The following is an 18,426-nucleotide window of genomic DNA, read 5'->3' as shown; positions in this document are numbered from 1 at the left end:
TTAGAATGATAAACTACTGTAAGAAACAAAGATTTCTTGAGGTTGGATGATCACCTTACAAGATTGGAAGTGAGCTAGCAAACTTGAAAGTATTCTTGATTTTATGTAACTAGAACTTGTAGAATATATGAAGAACACTTAGAACTTGAAGATAGAACTTGAGAGAGATCAATTAGATGAAGAAAATTGAAGAATGAAAGTGTTTGTAGGTGTTTTTGGTCGTTGGTGTATGGATTAGATATAAAGGATATGTAATTTTGTTTTCATGTAAATAAGTCATGAATGATTACTCATATTTTTGTAATTTTATGAGATATTTCATGCTAGTTGCCAAATGATGGTTCCCACATGTGTTAGGTGACTCACATGGGCTGCTAAGAGCTGATCATTGGAGTGTATATACCAATAGTACATACATCTAAAAGCTGTGTATTGTACGAGTACGAATACGGGTGCATACGAGTAGAATTGTTGATGAAACTGAACGAGGATGTAATTGTAAGCATTTTTGTTAAGTAGAAGTATTTTGATAAGTTTATTGAAGTCTTTCAAAAGTGTATAAATTCATATTAAAACACTACATGTATATACATTTTAACTGAGTCGTTAAGTCATCGTTAGTCGTTACATGTAAGTGTTGTTTTGAAACCTTTAGGTTAACGATCTTGTTAAATGTTGTTAACCCAATGTTTATAATATCAAATGAGATTTTAAATTATTATATTATAATGATATTATCATGTATGAATATCTCTTAATATGATATATATATATATATTAAATGTCTTTACAACGATAATCGTTACATATATGTCTCGTTTAAAAATCATTAAGTTAGTAGCCTTGTTTTTACATATGTAGTTCATTGTTAATATACTTAATGATATGTTTACTTATCATAGTATCATGTTAACTATATATATATCCATATATATGTCATCATATAGTTTTTACAAGTTTTAACGTTCGTGAATCACCGGTCAACTTGGGTGGTCAATTGTCTATATGAAACATATTTCAATTAATCAAGTCTTAACAAGTTTGATTGCTTAACATGTTGGAAACATTTAATCATGTAAATATCAATCTCAATTAATATATATAAACATGGAAAAGTTCGGGTCACTACACTAGCAAACACAATTAGCTTATCGTCATAAATACAAGCTATAACCTCCAATAACCAACTAGCATAACAATAGCATATTTAACTTGAACAAATATACTATGCTTACTCTACAACACAATAACCATGGTTAACCAATCGAACAAGGAACGGTGTTTAAAGACCGTCGGAGTTCATAACTACCATTAGTGCACTTAACACTTCGTACACTAACCCCACGATTGGCATCTTAACACGTCGATACTTCACCCTGGGTGGCGTCTTAACACGTCGACACTTCACCCCGAGTGGCGTCTTAACACTTGCACATTTCACTCTTCATTTTACTTGAGGTGGCATCTTAACACGTCGATACTTCACCTCGAGTGGCGCCTTAACACATCCGCACTTCACCCTTCAACTTACTTGGAGTGGCATCTTAGCACATCGATACTTCACTCCGGGTGGTGTCTTAACACATCGACACTTCACCCCGGGTGGCATCTTAACACATCGACACTTCACCCGTCACATTGCTTTGAGTGGTGTCTTAGCACATCGACACTTCACTCGTCACGTGAAATGTGGTGTCTTAGCATATTGACACTTCACATCTCACGCTACAACAAATAAATACATTATATACCTACGCATATAATTATTCCACTCACGTTACGCCTTTGGTGAATTAATAAACCAAGCTTGAATCTTCAAGGTAACGCACCTATTACAAAGTACATATAATCAATCAACCATCCAAGTTGGTCAAACCCACAACACTCACCACTACTAGGTCATTTTGACCCATTTGAACACTTAACCCTAAAATTGGGTCATCTTTTGCCAAAACCCTAACATTAGCCAAGTTAGGTCTTAAAACACCTTCTAACACTAAGTTTATGCATTAATCACAAACATTAACCAACCTAGGTCCATTTTGACCCGTTTGACCAATTTAAGGTCAACACACCCATTTCGCTTCACCCATTAACCCACACAACGCCCACTTACATATATATAGGTGTGCTAGCAATTTACTAACTACTTAAGGTTCATTAACAACAATTAATACTTGAAAAACCCTAGTTAGTCCTCTTTGAGTCAACATAACCCAAATTTACTCAAAACACTCAATTTACTAACAAAGTGGGTTTTAAGTTCACCATAAACCCTAACTCTAACCCTTACATAAAATTGAATCAAGAAATCATGATTAAAGCATACCACTACCACCAAAACGTAGCTAGGAAGTAGATGAACAACTTTAGAACTTGAGCTTAAGCAAGAACCCTCCTTCTTCTTCTCCAAAATGAGTTTTCTCTCACTAGGTTATCACTCTCTCTCTAGAATTGAATGGATGAGGTTGAAGTAGATGGAAATGGAGTTAATGAGGCTCCATAAACTGATCTAAGGCCTTAAAGTAGGCCCTTTTGTGAATTTACCAAATTGCCCTCAAAATATCTAATTTAAAAGAAAAAAGGAATCTGTCACAGACAAACGGCGCGGCGCGCCAAAAGGCTACGCGGCGCGCCACTCCCCCAGATCAGATTCTTTTTCATTTCAAAATGTACAACGAAACCCCCACTTCAAGCATCTTATGTACACTTTATGTACACAACAATTATTTGGGTCTTACACTATGAATAGAAGCAAAGTTAATAGTGCGTGACCCTTAGATCGTTACAAATTATTGTTCAAAAGTAATAAAGTTTGAATGCAAGATAAAATGTTTCATGCGGTGACATCTCTATAAAAGCGCAGCGGAGTCTACAAGGCATGACTAGTACAACAGCGGAAGCAAGCAACCTTAAGCACCTGAGAAAAACATGCTTAAAAACGTCAACACAAAGGTTGGTCGGCTATAGTTTAAGTATAACAGTAATGTAAGGTAGGCCACGAGATTTCAGTGCTACAAAGAGCGTTTCAAAATAGTATGTAAAGTATATGTTTAACCGTGGGCACTTGGTAACTAACTTAACATTTATAACCCCCTGAAAGTACACTTGGCGAGTGCGTATGTTTACGAAGTATTAAACACCCGTTAAATGCTAGCGCTACTAGCCCGAGTGGGGGTGTCAAACCCTATGGATCCATATCTAAGATTCACGTTCACTGGTTCAAAGACCAATGACTAAACGTTACCGAGCTAAGGGGAAAGTTTATGCCGTTGTATAACCCACACATATATAAAGTTTAAGTACTCGTGCCTAGTATGTAAAACGTAAAATGCGCATGTATTCTCAGTTCCCAAATAGTTAAAGTAAAAAGGGATGCTATAACTCACAGTGGAAAAGTAGTAGTAAGTTGACTCAGGAAAAGTAAGCAAGTATGTAGGTCCGGAAAGTCCTCAACCTATGTCAAAAGTTACTAAGTCAGTAAATTAGGTCTTAAGGGTTATCATCATTCATCATCAAATAAAAAGTATAAAGTAAGTTTCGTTCTAGAAAAGAGTTTAAAGCAAAAGCTGATTTCGATCAGTCACCACGGCCTCTATACCTCCTGAAATAAGGTGAGACCAGTGGCCATGGCTCCGTATATAAGTCCTTTAGTTTCTGTAAAAATTCCAGAACCAAACTCGTCTTTTTTTGACCATGGCGACGGTTTAAGTGCGAGTAGGTCAGAATTTCAGCACAACGTTAAAAGGACATAGTGACGTTCGGAGGGCCATAGATCCTAAACCGTAACTCGGATTAAGACGAGTCTTAAACAAAAAATTATCCACTCGAATAGAGATAACTGAAAATAAACTTTACAGTAGCCCAGGTATTCTGATCAGTTCCAGAAAACAGTAAACAGTGTGTTCTGGTGGGTTCTTGGTGCCCGATGCTCATCACGGTTCTCATCCTTGATGCATATAGCTTCAAGTGTACAACTTGTTGATGTGTTTGCATCATATTTACCAAGTTTTGACCATCATAACACAAGTGTAAGTCTAAGATAAGTAGCACAACTCAATTAAGTGTTGCAAGTAGTTTGATGAACCAAAGTTACATCAAGATCTTAGATTCGACACATACATGAACTCTAATAGTAATATTAAGCTACAAACTTGAAAGTAAACTAAATAATCAAGATCTTAAGTTGTAGAACATAGTTCTTATTTTGATCTTGAAGATCCTAGACCCAAAAGTCTAGATCTAAAGTTCTTAAGTTAGATCCTAAGTAATAACACTTGAATCTTTACTTTAATGAAACCATAAGTTATGAAACTTAGATTTTCATCTTGTAAAGTGTATGTAAGCTTATGAGCTCTTGATTATGACAAAATAAGTAGACCATAAGCTATAGAAACTTAGATCTTTCATAAGTATGTGAAGTTATAACTAGAAAGTTATACTTCCATGTTCGTGAAATTATAAAGTTAACTTTAGTTTCAAGAAGTATGAGATCAAGATTAACTTGTAATACTTGACCATTAAATCAACAAACACGAATTTAAAGTGCATAATATGAAGAAATAAACAAAATAAACAAGTAACAAGTGCATGGTTGTTCATACTTTTAAAGATTCAAGCCAAGGCTTTGATCTTTAAGAAAGTAAACTTTAAGTTTACAACATGAACTTCAAGTATGATTTTAACTCATGAACTTTCAATCTTTTAAAGCATTATGTGTAGAACATAAACTAGAAAGTTTATGTTCTTGTATGTTCTTGTATGTTCTTGTATATTCTTGTATGAACAAGATAAAATGAAGAACAAACTAGAGAGTTTGATTCTTAATAACTAGTAAGTAACAACTACAATAACAAGTAAGTAATCAACAACAACAACAACTAGTAAGTAATTAACATTAAACAAGAACATGTAATGATGATGATGATGAGGTGTTTAGGTTCTGTTTTAATGAAGAAAAAGGAAGAGAAGCTAAAGCTTGTTACTTACAAACTTGAGAGAGAATGAGAGAAAAATGAAAGTATGGAATGAAGTGTGTGAGAAAAGAATGAAACTAGTAAACAAGTAATAAGGAAATTTGAAAACAAAACCTCCCTTTTACCCCTTCAAAACTGACGGTTTCCACAAAGACAAGGGGGAGGGGAAAGTCCACTAGTTACTTCATGTATTTAGCTCAATAAAATGGTAATAAGGTTGCATGGTGTTGGAACAAGGTGTAAGTGTGTAGTAACTAGATTCCATATGCACTAATTAATCTAGTTAAGTCCAAATGTAATACTTGCATAATAAGTTGGGCTAATTAGTCCATTAAGATAAGTAGGGTGTGTTCTAAGTCCACTAACATTAATAAAAGCCCAAGTTCAAGTAATTAACAATTTAATCCAATAAAGCCTAAGTAATTAACTAGTAAACTTAGTTAATTAAAAATGATTAATAATAATTAACCATGTATGCAAATAATATCCAGAATATTATTCGTGAAAAGTTCATGTGTCATACAAAGACGTGTCGAGCAATTAAAAGTCATGTACGATAACAAGTAAACGTATAAAAATACATTCATTAAACATAAGCATTAATAATAAATATTATTAATTAAACGTTGGAAAATCCAGGGTCGTTACATTACCCACCTGTTAAAGAAAATTTCGTCCAGAAATTTTAAGCTGAGGTAGATGGAGGAGTTGGGAAAAGGTGAGGATACTTCTGCATCATTTGATCCTCTCGTTCCCAGGTAAACTCAGGTCCTCGTTTGGCATTCCATCGTACTCGGACGATCGGAATCTTGTTGCATTTTAAAGTTTTGACCTCACGGTCCATAATTTCAATAGGCTCTTCCATGAAGTGGAGTTTATCATCAATCGTAAGTTCTTCTAGTGGTATGATAAGTTCGAGTGCAGCAAGACACTTCTTCAAGTTTGATACATGGAAGGTAGGATGAACTGAGCTTAATTGAGTCGGAAGATCCAAACGGTAGGCAACGGGTCCAACACGTTCCAAGATTTCAAAAGGACCAATGTATCGTGGGTTTAACTTTCCGCGCTTTCCAAAACGAATCACACCTTTCCAAGGTGCGACCTTCAACATCACATGGTCACCCATGTTGAATTCAAAGTCTTTACGTTTAAGATTAGCATAACTCTTTTGATGATCAAGGGCCGTCTTGAGTCTCGCTTGAATCTGATCAATCTTCTCTGTTGTTTCATGGACTACCTCGGGTCCAGTGATTTGATTTTCGCCTACTTCGGCCCAAAAAATAGGAGAACGGCACTTGCGGCCATACAATGCTTCGAAAGGTATGGCATTAATACTCAAATGATAACTGTTGTTGTAAGAGAATTCAGCTAGCGGCAAATGCCTTTTCCAGGCCTTTCCAAAATCAATAACATATGCACGCAACATGTCCTCCAAAGTCTGAATCGTGCGTTCACTTTACCCGTCGGTATGTGGGTGATATGCAGTACTCATATCGAGACGGGTTCCCATGGCTTCTTGTAAAGAACGCCAAAATCTGGAAGCAAAACGGGGATCGCGATCTGAGATGATCGATAAAGGTACACCATGACGAGATACAACATCTTTGATGTATAGTTGAGCGAGTCTCTCCATCGTATCCGTTTCCTTCATGGCTAGAAAGTGTGCAGATTTAGTAAGACGGTCAACAATAACCCAAATGGTATCGTTTCCGCCCACCGTCTTTGGTAGCTTGGTGATGAAATCCATTATTATCCTTTCCCACTTCCATTTCGGGATTTCTGCTTGTTGAAGTAACCCAGAAGGTCTTTGATGTTCGGCTTTTACTTTCGAACAAGTCAAACACTTCAACATAAGTTGCAACGTCCTTCTTAAGATTAGGCCACCAATACTGTTCTTTAAGATCGTGGTACATTTTTGTGACGACCCGTCCAAATCTATCTGGACGAACACGTCATTCATTGATTTCATTGCGAGGTATTTGACCTCTATATGATACATTTTGTAAACATTGCATTCTTTTCAAAAGGTACTCAAAAAATGAATATCAATTTCTAAGGTTTTCAACGTTTGATGATTTCTACATATAGACAATCACCATAAATAATAGTTTACCATAATACATCCATTGACAATGAAGTCAAAATAAGATACACAGTGATGATTTTGTGAATGCAAAGTTTTCTTAAATAAAGCATGTATGACTCCATGCACATAGCTTGTATCACATATAAGCAAACAGCAGAAGACTTCTAGAAACCTGAGAATAAACATGCTTAAAAGTGTCAACACAAAGGTTGGTGAGTTCATAGTTTTAATGTTGTGCATAATCTGTATAAAGGTGAATCACAAGTTTTCAATTGTTTCATCCAGAAACATTTATCAAAATATTCTACGAAATTGAGCACCCTGGTAACTAAACTTAACGTATATATAATTTATACCCTTTTTATAATCATCTTAATAATACACGCAAACCAACGTGTACGCTTCTCAAATAGCATACGTCCGTTAAAAGGCTAGTGCTCTAGCTCGGACGGGGATATCAAGCCCTATAGATCCATATACTACTACTCGCGCCCACCAGTTCTTATAACCGGCAGTTACTAGTTACCAAAGCTAAGGGATTTTCGGTTCAAACTCGGTGTAGAATTTAGTATGTACTTGTATCCATTGTGTTTAAAATAAAGTGCATGTATTCTCAGCCCAAAAATATAGATTACAAAAGTAATTAAAAAGGGAGCAAATGAAACTCACCTTAGCAGCATATAAAGTCGTTCACCAAAATGTGACCGAAACTCGGATTACCAAATAATCGTAGATCTCAACCTAGAGAACATATGTTGGTAAATAAATGTCTATCAAGCTAGGTCAGGTCATAGTGTATCACAATCCTAATGCTCGAGATCGACATACAAAAGTTATCCAAAGTCGTTTCAAAAAGTCAATTTTGACAATAGTTTAACAAAACGAGACGTGCCTTATATAAGGTTTCATTTACTCGGTTGGTAATATTCAAAAATCCAATTTATCAATCTTACAAACAAGTTGTTTAAATATTAATTGCAGATTCAAAAGCAATTCCAATTAACGTCAATCATAATTCAGTTGATCATATCTTTTGATTCGTTCACCGAAATTACGCGATTTCTAAATGAAAAGTTATTGATTTTTTGCCAGCTTTCCAAAAGCATGCATATCATATACCTTTTATCAATAATATATGTATTTAATTCGTGATTCATCATAAACTGTTTAACAACGAAATTTAGCATACAAGCATGTATAAACATATATACTCGAGCACTAGACATGGATACATTATTAATATATAAAAGATAAGATATGAGTGCTTACGTATCAATATTGAGATTCAATATTGTAGGAAAGTAAATAGACGCAACAGAGATGATAAATACTAGTTTGACTCACAAGCAAAACCCTCAAATCATACCCATAACCTCCATGGCTATAACCCATATTTTTCTTAGCTTTATCCCGCTCGAAAACCCATTTATGAAATTGTTTGGCCATAACCTCGTCGTAATATTTTATGTAAAATACTAATAATAACGGTAACGAAATCTGACAATACTAATACTAATAATAATAAGATTAATATTATTAATCTTAATAATAATAATAATAATAATATGTAACACCCTAATATCTATTGTATAAAAGTGTAAATATAGTACTTAAAGCGTGGGAATAATTCCGGAATAAAACAGAAGTCGGATTTTGATCAGGCCTAAGTGCGCTCAGCGCATACTTAGCGGTGCGCGCGGCGCACTCCTACTGTAGCCGGGTTCTGCCTTTTAATTAGATATTTTGGAAGGGCATTGTGGTAATTTCACTTAAGGGACGGGTTAAGGCCACCAGATCAGTGGGTTGGGAGTCATAACTCCACTTTCAACCACCATTTTCTTTTTACTTTAATTCTAGAGAGAGAAAACCAAATTTGAGTGAGAGAGAGCTCAAGTAAAGGAAGAAGGAGCTAGTTTCAGGTCTTAGCTCGAGTTATAAAGTTTTTCATCTCCTCAATAGCTACGTTTTGGTTGTGGTGGTAAGTTCTAATTTTGATTTCCCTAATTTAATTTGTGTAAGGGTTAGAACTTGGGTTAGTGTTGAACATAAAACCTATTGTTGGTGATTTTGGGGGTTTTGGGTAAGATTGAGTCAAGAGGACTCAAGAATGACTAACCTAGAGTTTCAAAGTAATAATTGGTGTTATTGAGTCTAAAATGGTTAGTTATTCACTAGCTCACTTGTGTTGTTAGTAAAAATGGGATCTAGGGTTTATGGTTGGCTTGAAATGGGTCAAATGGGTGGGTTTGACCTAGTGGGTTAAATTGGGTATGAAAACACCCTAGTTATGTGTTAATGGAAGTCTTAGAACCTTAATCACTAGATTTTAGTGATTAGTTGGGAGACTTGACCTTTAATGTGTGAATCTAGTGAAAATGGGTCATAAATGCACTAGTGAGGTTAGTTGGTAGGTAGTCCAACTTATTATGTGAATTAATTGAGAATTAATTATGTTAGGTGACTCGCTTTAAAGGTTACAAGTTATTGTTGGAAATCTCTCCAAGTCGACAAGGTGAGTGGAATGATTATACATGTGTGTATATAATGTATTTACTTGTACGAGATTCGATGTGGGTTTTAAGTTCGGGCGATCGATACCACATCGGGTTAATATATGATATGGGTTTTAAGTTCGGGAGATCGATACCATATCATTATGTGTGGGCGTAAAGTGTGGGTTTTAAGTTCGGGCGATCGATACCACATTTTGCGTGACGGGTGGGTTTAAAGTTCGGGCGATCGATACCACTCCGGGGTTAGTGTTATAATTCGTTGTACGCTAACGGTTGTTGGGAACACCGATGGGAAATTTGAAGTACCATTCTTTTGTACTATTGGTTAACCATGGTTATGTGTTTGTAGTATGGCACTTTATATTATTCGAGTTATATATGCTATTGTTTGTGCTAGCTTGTGGTCTTGGAGATTTAGCGTTATACCTTGCGTTGGTATGTCATTTAAGTTGCTAGCATGTATGAGGTAATTGTGTATGTGATTGCAAGTAAGTAGGTTATATATGTATGTGTATAATTATTGCATTCACTAAGCGTTAGCTTACCCTCTCGTTGTTTACCTTTTTAGGATTCGGCTTGGATAAGGGCAAATGTATTCGCTTAGATTAGTGGCTCTCGGGGGTTTTAGCTTTTTGGAAGTTCGACCAAGATTTGGGTAGTTTAACCCCAAACACCATGCTCTAGTGACGTTTGGCAATTAAACTTTTTGTGGTCGAAACTCGTATTTCGTACTTAATGGTATTTTGGGCATATGTGGGCCCCGCAATGTAAAACTCGTTTTATCATTGATTCATGCTTATTTTACTTATACTATTATGTTGTGAAAAGCATTTCGTCTAAAAATGATGGGAAGTGTTAGATCTTTTTACGAAAACGGAACAATTTGGATTGCGGGCTGCCAGGCCCTGTGCGCGCCGCGCACAGGTAGGGGTGCGCGCCGCGCACCCAGCCTGGGCAGGCCTGCTTCGAATTTTTTTTTTATTTCGCAGTTTTGGTTGGTTAACGGGTTGGGTCGTTACAAGTGGTATCAGAGCATGGTCTAAGGGATTTAGGTGACTTGAGATAGGCGCCTAGATTTAGACTTTTATGTTGTTGAATTATACGCGGGACTTGTAGGACTACGGGTCGGTGCGGGTTTTGATTAGTTCTTTGGTGCATAGGTAGACTAACTATGCTTATGTTATGACATACTAATCATGCGTTATTGTTTTGAACATCGAGCAAGATGGTTGTGATACGTTTGAGCATGGCACGGCATGTGAGCGTAATAGTGAGTCGCGACCATTATTACGGTTGCAAGTCAAGTCAAGCAAGGATGTGCGACAAGTATCGAGCTAGATGTGGTGTGTGTACGGTCATATGCATAGGTATATATGTGTATTAAATTGTTGATGATGTCTAATCCATTTTTAATCTTTAGAATGAAGACGAGAAACGGAACGGATACAAATGGCAATGGTGGTCCCTCTCATGTGGAGGAAGATGAGATGACTACCAAGATTGAGACTGCTTTAGAAAACTATGTTTCAGTTTTCTCACGAAGGGTTAAACAAATATTCGAAGACTCGGTTTCGGAACAAATTGTCGATATGATTCAAGAATGAATGGCCAATGCCGTCAAAGAAGAAGTTGAAAGGAGGTTTCCTAGACCTCAAAATGGGGGCGAGTTGGAGTTTAGCTATAAGAACTTCTTGGCGACTAAGCCTCCTCACTTTCACGGGGATCCCGACCCCATGAAAAGTGCGGCTTGGATCTCCGATGTTGAAGGTTGTTTTCGCACGACCGAGGGCCCACCCGAGAAAAAGACTAGGCTTGCTACTAGTTTATTGAGGGGCCATGCTAAAGATTGGCTCGATGGTAAAATTGATATGGTGGGTGACGCGGCATTTGTGGGGTTGTCTTGGGCGGAGTTCAAGAAGGAGTTTTTCCTCGAATATCGTACGCAAGCGGATCTTTCCAAATTACGCAACGAGTTAAGGAACATGCATCAAGGGTCTTTGGACCTAAACACTCTCAAAACAAACTTTCTCGCCAAAGCGCGTTTTTGCCCCGAGTATGTGGGTAACGATCAATTGTTAATGGAAGACTTTCATGCGACCCTTAGAGATGATTTGAAGGGTAAAATTAGTATTGGTCATGTTGAGACTTTTGCAAAGCTTTTGGCGGTGGCGAAGGGGTTTGAAGCGCAAGTTCCGAGTCCGGTTAGTTATGCGCCAAGTAAAAGAAAGTTTGAAGCTTCTAGTTTTTCGAACAAAAAGAGTAAGGGAGCAACCGAAAGTGTCGGTAGCGTGAATAGGGGTGCTTCTAGTGGTCACATGGTCACATGTTTCAATTGTGGGCAAAAGGGTCACTACTCTCGTGATTGTCCAAAACCGTCTACTAATACAATCACGTGCTTTAATTGTCAAAAAGAAGGGCACCAGAAGTCGGAGTGCCCCGATCTCCGAAATGATCAAGTTAAGAGAATAGAGAAGGCGGCGGGGTCAGCAAGGGGGCGTAATTATTTGATGACTAATGATGAAGTTAAGCGATCCAATGAAGTCGTCTCAGGTACTTTCATGGTTAACTCTAATCCGGCGAGGATTCTATTTGATAGCGGTGCAAATTTTTCGTTTCTGTCTCCAAAATTTGTGCCTAAACTTAATAAACCATTAGCTAAGTTAAGTCGTCTGGTAGAAGTCGAAATAGCGGATGGCAAGACAGTGCTAGTGGTTGATGTGTGTAAAAATTGTAATGTCGTGTTTAGTGCCGAAAACCTTAAAATTGATCTCATCCCGATGACCTTGGGTGATTTTGATATCGTGGTTGGTATGGATTGGCTCGATTATAATAGAGCCGATATTGCATGCCATGAGAAGTCTATTCGTGTGAAGACCCCAAGTGGGGGAGAGTTAATTATTCATGGCGATAAGCGTAGAAGACTTGTGCCGATATGCACTTTTGCACGGGCACGTCGTTTCCTTTTTAGTGGTGGCATGGCTTTTCTTGCCCATGTTGTTGATACTCGTGATGAGCCACCACCCATTCGCGAGATTCCGGTGATTAATGAATTCAAAGACGTTTTTCCGGATGAGTTACCGGGTGTTCCGGCGAAAAGACAAGTTGAATTTCGCATTGAGTTGGTTCCTGGAGCTACTCCCATTGCTAAAACTCCTTATCGTTTAGCGCCGACGGAAATGCAAGAATTGTTAAATCAAACCCAAGAGCTACTTGAAAAGGGTTTTATTCGACCGAGTGCTTCGCCATGGGGTGCTCCGGTTTTATTTGTAAAGAAGAAAGATGGTAGTATGCGTATGTGCATTGATTATCGGGAGTTGAATAAAGTGACGATCAAGAATCGTTATCCATTGCCTAGGATTGACGATTTGTTTGATCAACTCCAAGGTGCGACATATTTCTCTAAAATTGACCTACGGTCCGGCTATCATCAAATGCGGGTCCGTGAGGAAGATATTGAGAAAACAGCCTTTCGAACGCGTTACGGGCATTTTGAGTTTGTGGTGATGCCTTTTGGTCTTACGAATGCGCCGGCGGCATTCATGGATCTTATGAACTGAGTGTGCCAACCTATGTTGGACAAGTCGATAATTGTGTTCATCGACGACATACTTGTCTATTCGAGGAGTATGAAGGAACATGAACATCATTTACGTAGTGTGTTGAAGACATTGCGAAAGGAGAAGTTGTATGCTAAGTTCTCAAAATGTGAATTTTGGCTAAGGGAGGTTCAATTCCTTGGCCATATTGTGAACGAGAATGGTATTCAAGTAGATCCGGGGAAGATAGAGACGGTGAAGAGTTGGGGACAACCGACTACGCCTACGGAAATCTGAAGTTTTCTCGGATTGGCCGATTATTATCGTCGGTTTATCCAAGACTTTTCAAAGATTGCTTCTCCATTAACTAAGTTGACAAGGAAGAATACGAGATTCAATTGGGAGAACGAACAAGAAATCGCTTTTCAATTGTTGAAAGAGAAATTGTGTCAAGCTCCGGTCTTAGTGTTGCCGGAAGGTGTAGATGAAATGACGGTTTATTGTGATGCTTCTTTGAATGGGCTCGGGTGTGTTCTAATGCAACGAGGTAAAGTCATCGCTTACGCCTCTAGTCAATTAAAGGAACATGAAAAGAGATACCCAACTCATGATCTTGAACTAGCGGCGGTAGTCCATGCTTTGAAAATTTGGCACCATTACTTGTATGGTGTCAAGTGTACGATTTATTCAGATCACAAGAGTTTGAAACATCTTTTTGATCAACGAGATTTGAATTATCGTCAACGTAGATGGATGGATGTGGTGAAGGATTATGATTGTGAGATACTTTATCATCCGGGCAAGGAGAATGTGGTCGCGGATGCATTAAGCCGAAAGAATCACCACCCGGCGTTACGATTGGGATTGTTACGTATGATTATTACTAACGATTTTCTTGAAAAGCTTGGTGTAATTCAAATAAAGGCTTACGTTCACAACAAGCATGCGGAACGAATTGTGGGGCAATCGGAATTCATTACTATGGGTTCGCATGGTTTGTTGTCTTTCCAAGGAAGAGTGTGGGTGCCTAAGATGGGTGATTACCGGCGGGTGCTACTTGATGAAGCACATAAGTCAAAGTATTCCATTCATCCGGGCGCGACAAAAATGTATCTTGATTTGAAGAAAGATTATTGGTGGCCGGGCATGAAACGCGACGTTGTTAAGTATGTTGAGCAATGCGTCACGTGTTTGCAAGTTAAAGCTGAACACCAAAAGCCGTATGGTAAGTTGCAACCGCTAGAAATCCCGATGTGGAAGTGGGAACATATTACCATGGATTTTATTACCAAGTTGCCAAAAACGACAAGAACCCAATTTGATACTATTTGGGTGATTGTTGATAGATTGACAAAAAGTGCATTGTTTCTTCCTATTAAAGAAACAATTACGTCAGAGGCACTTGCAAAAATGTTCATTAAAGAAGTGATATCGAGACACGGCATTCCTGCGTCTATTGTTTCGGATCGGGACACGCGTTTTACTTCTTGATTCTGGAAGAAGTTTCATGAGGACATGGGAACGAGGGTGAATATGAGCACGACGTACCATCCTCAAACGGACGGTCAAACCGAACGTACGAATCAAACATTGGAGGATATGTTACGAGCGTGTATTATTGATTTCGGTGGAAGTTGGGATGAACATGAAAGGTCCCGTTCATATTGATTATAAACGTTCCATATTAATTGATTTCGTTGCGAGGTTTTGACCTCTATATGAGACGTTTTTCAAAGACTGCATTCATTTTTAAAACAACCATAACCTTTATTTTATCAATAAAGGTTTCAAAAGCATTACGTAGATTATCAAATAATGATAATCTAAAATATACTGTTTACAAACGACCATTACATAATGGTTTACAATAGAAATATGTTACATCGACATATGTTTCTTGAATGCAGTTTTTACATAATACCATACAAACATGGACTCCAAATCTTGTCCTTATTTTAGTATGCAACAGTGGAAGCTCTTAATATTCACCTGAGAATAAACATGCTTTAAACGTCAACAAAAATGTTGGTGAGTTATAGGTTTAACCTATATATATCAAATCGTAACAATAGACCACAAGATTTCATATTTCAATACACATCCCATACATAGAGATAAAAATCATTCAAATGGTGAACACCTGGTAACCGACATTATAAAGATGCATATATAAGAATATCCCCATCATTCCGGGACACCCTTCGGATATGATATAAATTTCGAAGTACTAAAGAATCCGGTACTTTGGATTGGGTTTGTTAGGCCCAATAGATCTATCTTTAGGATTCGCGTCAATTAGGGTGTCTGTTCCCTAATTCTTAGATTACCAGACTAAATAAAAAGGGGCATATTCGATTTCGATAATTCAACCATAGAATGTAGTTTCACATACTTGTGTCTATTTTGTAAATCATTTATAAAACCTGCATGTATTCTCATCCCAAAAATATTAGATTTTAAAAGTGGGACTATAACTCACTTTCACAGATATTTCCTTCCTCGGAAATAAGACTTGGCCACGGATCGATTCACGAACCTATACAAATATGTACATATATATCAAAGTATGATCAAAATATAATTATAACCATTTTTAATACATTTTGATGTTTTAAGTTTATTAAGTCAGCTGTCCTCTTTAGTAACCTACAACTAGTTGTCCACAGTTAGATGTACAGAAATAAATCGATAAATATTATCTTGAATCAATCCACGACCCAGTGTATATGTATCTCAGTATTGATCACAACTCAAACTATATATATATTTTGGAATCAACCTCAACCATGTATAGCTAACTCCAACATTCACATATAGAGTGTCTATGGTTGTTCCGCAATATATATATATATATATATATATGGGTCGACATGATAGGTCAAAACATTGTATACGTGTCTATGGTATCTCAAGATTATATAATATACAATATAAGTTGATTAGGTTATAGTTGGAATAGATTTATTACTAACTTTCACGTAGGTAAAATGAGTAGTTTTTATCAATCTTGTTTTACTCGCCATTTCTTCTTTTCTAATCCGTTTTGAGTGATTCCAGTGGCCACGGTTTCGTATTGAACTTAAATTTATGAATCTAAACAGAAAAATTATAAGTTTATAGTCAAAAATACAAGTTACATGTCATTTTTTAAAGAGGTAGTCATTTTCGTCGAAAGAACGACATCTTGATGACCATTTTGAAAAACATACTTTCACTTTGAGTTTAACCATGATTTTTTGGATATAGTTTCATGTTCATAAGAAAAATCATTTTTCCAGAAGTATAGCTTTTAAATCAAAGTTCTTCTTAGCTTTTAATTATCCCAACCAAAACAGCCCCCGGTTTTACTACGACGGCGTATATCCAGTTTTATGGTGTTTATCGTGTTTCCGGGTTTTAAATCATTAATTTAGCATATCATATAGATATAGAACATGTGTTTAGTTGATTTTAAAAGTCTAGTTAGAAGGATTAACTTTATTTGCGAATAAGTTTAGAATTAACTAAACTATGTTCTAGTGATTACAAGTTTATAACGTTAAATAAGACAGCTTTTTATGTATGAATCGAATGATGTTATGAACATCATTACTACCTCAAGTTCCTTGGATAAACCTACTGGAAATGAGAAAAATGGATCTAGCTTCAAAGGATCCTTGGATGGCTTGAAAGTTCTTGAAGCAGAATCATGACACGAAAACAATTTCTAGTAAGATTTCCACTCGAAATAAGATTGTTATAGTTATAGAAATTGAATTAAAGTTTGAATATGATTATTACCTTGTATTAGAAAGATAACCTACTGTAAGTAACAAAGGTTTCTTGATCTTTGTAACACCAGCCATTTTTTTTTTAAATACACAGCGGAAGACTTTATTAACAAACACAATATAAGTCACGTCATTACGTTTAAGTTTACACAACGGTGTTACGTTATCACAAAACATTATTTATACAAAATCCACATTAGAGTTGGGTTGTCAAACATGTCTTCTGCAATAGCACCTTTCCCGACTAGCAGTACCTAAACCTGCAAGGGGAGAATATGTGAGGGATTAGCGCACCGCTAAGTGAATGGAATCTATCTAATAGATATAGCTTAAGTCACACACAAGCTATATACTAACAACAACACATGCTAACTATCAACTAGCATACAATAAGACAATACGAGGATCGGCGGCTTGTACGAGCACACGACTCCTAGCTGATCGAACTTGAGTCTACCGATAGTCCCTGCTACTCAATTCACAGTATAGTTATCCAGATGCGGGGGATGCATCATTCACACTATACTCTACAATCAGTAGCCTATGGACCCAACCTCCCCTAGGCACGGTTGACCTCATACGGACTCTAACCTCTCCTAGGCACGGTCTCGAGTCCCCAGTCTCCCTAGGCCCGACTGGTGTCATTCACACAGTGTACACATAATTCACATACAACATCAGGCATACTATATTATTCTAACATGACAATTTCTACACTATGCATGGTAAAAGAGTCAACCACAGTAGTATGATATGCTACTTAAAATCTATCCAGAGATAGACCCACTCACCAATTACCAGCAACTGCTCAGTTATTATTTCTGAGCTTCCTCCTTGTCCTTATAACCTGAGAACAGTAAAACCAAGTTAATATACATATCCAATAAATAATATAATCATTTCATACGATTAACTAGATCATAACACCATATATTCATAATTTTATGAGTCTACATCATGACTCCACTCAATAATGGCATACAGGTGCGTGCAAAACACGACATACACACTAAAACTCCTTTTCCGGCGCAAAAACAGTTTGATCTAGTTTCTTAAAAGTTCACCATTAAAAAGTATTCTTTATTACGATTCTAACGATAGTTTATTCATCAAAAACGGAGTCACGTCTTGAAAGTTACGACCGTTTCAATTTCATAAAGGTACTGTAGCGACTCGGTACTGTAGCAAATAGTGACACTGTAGCAACTAGGTACTGTAGCAACTCGGTACTGTAGCAACTCGGACTGTAGCAACTCGGGTACTCTAGCAAATAGTGACACTGTAGCAAATAGTGACACTGTAGCAAACAGTGACACTGTAGCAGTTCGGGTACTGTAGAAAATACTGTAGCAAAATACTATAGCAAAATACTGTAGCAACTGGGTTTCGAAGCAGTTCGCTGTTTTTACGATTTTGTTCCCAAAAACTCGATTTTTGAGCGATTTTGATCAAATTTTAAGCACATGGAAGCTACTAAACATACATATAACCTATTTCTAACATCTATTGATGTTTTTATACATCAAACAACTAGATTTGAGCTAA

The sequence above is a fragment of the Rutidosis leptorrhynchoides genome, chromosome 11 (assembly GCF_046630445.1).
Source record: "Rutidosis leptorrhynchoides isolate AG116_Rl617_1_P2 chromosome 11, CSIRO_AGI_Rlap_v1, whole genome shotgun sequence".
NCBI lineage: Eukaryota > Viridiplantae > Streptophyta > Magnoliopsida > Asterales > Asteraceae > Rutidosis > Rutidosis leptorrhynchoides.
This window is presented reverse-complemented; position numbering follows the sequence as displayed.